Raw genomic sequence first — 3580 nt, 5'->3', positions numbered from 1 at the left:
TAATAATGAAATTTTTTAAATAACAAAATCTTTGAAAATATATATTCAAAAATTAATATTAAACAAATTTATCAAATTTAAAAAACAAGAAATTTGTTAGCAAGGAAATTAAAAATTTGCTTCAATTTTTAAAAATAATTTTCATAAATCACAATTGATTAATAAATATATATATATATATATATATATATTATAATATATATATTTAATATATATATTAAAAATATATTATATATTAGATAATTAATAGTATATAAAAAGGTAAAAAATATAAAAGTATATATAAATATATATTATTTTTCTATGGAAATTATGCTTTTAAAATAAAATTATTTATTGAGCAATCTAATATTTATATACTTTACAGCAATTTCTGTGAAACAAATGTTCAGATTTGAATAAAAAAATACAATTATAAAAATAAGAATGCTATTGGTTGAAAATCTTACATCTACAAATAAAATCATATGCCATCATTTATCTGTGAACAGTATACTCACTTCTATATCGTCCCATCCTATAAGACTTCTTGTGAAGCATATATAGTAACACAGACCAATGCTTTTATATATACGCAGTACAATTATAATGTATCTACAATCTCTACCATCTACTAGTCTGAACGATCGATTTATCTTCCGTTGGCATAAAAATATGCAACTCAAATTAACTAGTTATAAGAAAAAGATTCTCTTATAACATTGATGATGATGATGCATAATTTTTCATGTTTAAAATTTTTCATGTTTTTTTCATGATTTTAAATTTGCATTTACATCTAAAATCAATAAAATTGCAAGGATCTACTACTTTTTGCGTTTGTGTTTGAAATAACAACAAAATGAAAAAAAAAGAAAAAATATTTTGTCAAATCGAATAAAATATTGAAAAGATAATATATAATGTCAATTTGATATGTGAATATCAAAAATCAGCTTCTTTCGAAAAACGAAATAATTTGCAAACATCTCATGACGATGTAAGAATCACTTTCGCCGATCGTCGAGACTGGGATATCCATGACTTGCATAACTTCTCGCAAGATTGTTACACGGTATTATACTTTCTTCTTTTTTCTCTGCCAGAGTCACTCTCATTCTGGTCCATTTGTTCATTCTTTTCTGCCTTGATCGGCCAACACACACACATTCGTTTACGCAATTTTGCCTCCGTTACGCTTAAAAGCTTCAATACTTCGCATCGTCAAGCGATATATAGAAATTCTTAAAAAAAAAAAAAAAAAAAAATAGTTTTCACATTTCGCAACAATTTTCGTCAGAATAGAAGATTAATAATTTTGACCTAAATCTACCGAGAGAAGTTAAAATGATTTTGCATAGATTCACAATGTTTGAAATTCTGTGAGTAAGATTATTATATTAAATATATATTAATAGAAAATTTTATAATGCTCGTTAAATGTAATATATATTAATTTTTATTTTAGCAGTTAATTCTTTTTTTAAAAAAAGATTAATGTAAATTGACTAAAAAAAATCTACATCACTAGAACTTTGTAACCAATGAAAATTTTAAATTCAATAAATTTTAAGTGCAATAACAACAGAGAAAAAATATAATGTAAATATAATAATAATAAATAATAATGTTAAGAGATGTTAATAATGATAAAACATCAATTATGAGAAAAATATAAACAATATATCTAAGTTTAAATTATTTTCTAATATTATTAAAATGCAAGATTTTACTCAATTACCTAATATTTGTTCTTATAAAAAAAATATTGAGCCAATAAGCTATGGAATATTAACAATATAATAATATTTGAAATATATGTATGATAATATTTAATATTTAATATTTCTTTAGAATATAGTTCAAAAATAAATTGAAAATTTTTCATATCTATTTCACAACTATAACATTAGAAAATAGGATAATTAAGATAAAAGAAATAAAATATGAATTAACACGCAATATAATATATAAATAGATAATATATCATATGTATTATCTCTAATGTCTAATAATAAAATATCTATGTCTAATAATAAAATAAAATTAATTTTACTTTTGAAAGTTATAAATATTTTGTCATTTAATAAATAAAAATATTGAAATTTATGATATACTTAACAATTATTAAAATATTGTAATATAAAAAATATTTATAATAAATCAAAAAAATATTATATTCAGCTTTTTGAAAATAATTTATAAAAAATATAAAAAAGAACGAAAATTTTATAATTGAAAAAATGCATATTCACGATAAACATAATAATAATATCATTATCTAAAAAAAATTTTAAATATTCGAACAATTTTAAAATTCTATTATATATAATAAGAACATCATATATCCGTAAAAAAATGTTAAATAGAAAAAAAAATTTTACCAAACTATATTGATTTTATAAAAATTAATAAAGTTGAAAAATTGTAATTTTTAGCAACGAAAGTGATTTAATATATTTGCATTTGATAGCAAAAAATTTGTGTGAAAAAAAACAAAATGCATTATAAATAATTAATATTATATTTCGTGATATCTTTTGAGAATTGATTCTAAAGAATAAAACAAAAATTATATAAAATTATTGATTGAATCTTATTTATTAAATATATTATAAACAATTAAAGTTTGCATTAAATAAAACGGAAATAAAGTGAGATATCTTTATCTCTATCTCTATATTATTTAACATAAAAAAAATTTAAAACTTAATAAATATTCAATCAATATCTCTTTCCATTCTAGACATCAAATAATCATAAAAAATGATATATTACGGCTTTATGTATGTGAAATTTATATTTAAATTTATAGTTAAATTTATATTATTTATATATGAAATTTATTATTTTTGTTAAAACACAAATGTTCGATCATTTGAATTGAATATGCAAATATATTTTCTTGATTGTTGATAAAATTATAATTATTTTTTAATAATATTATATTTGTTTTCTAACTATAATTTTATCAACAGTTAAGAAAATATATTTTATATTTTATGTAATTTATTTTAATGATGCTTTTAATAATTATAGTTAAGAGGTTAACAGAATATGTAACATTATTATACATATATTTTAAAAGTACCTGTAAATTCTTCAACTTACAACAAACAATCTAAATTTTTCAATTATATTCATAAATTAAAAAAACTAAAATGTTGTACAAACAGCAAAATTTAATATTTAATATTACATAGAATTTCTAATGGACGTTACAAGCACCGAGTTTAACGATTAACCTACTAAATTCTACACTGTTTCCCGCGTAAATAAGTCTGATTCGTTCTGTTCTCCCATTGGTACTTCTCATATGGTCTATCTCATATTTAAATTTACTTATTAAATATTTAGTATTTATTAAATATTAAGATTATATTAATATATAAATTATTTGTAATTAAATTTTGTATTTAATATTTTTAACGTTACAAAGATTTGAACTATTTTGTTTCAAAAATATTAAAATATTTTATAAAAAAATATATAATGTCTATTAAATAAATAAAATTAAATAATGAATGAATTTAAATATTTAAATACTAAAATTTAAATAAGATAAAATTATATAAACATTATTGATAAATTGCATTTGCTT

The sequence above is a fragment of the Apis dorsata genome, unplaced genomic scaffold (genome assembly GCF_000469605.1).
Source record: "Apis dorsata unplaced genomic scaffold, Apis dorsata 1.3 scaffold_81, whole genome shotgun sequence".
Lineage (NCBI taxonomy): Eukaryota > Metazoa > Arthropoda > Insecta > Hymenoptera > Apidae > Apis > Apis dorsata.
Note: the sequence above shows the minus strand (reverse complement) of the source record.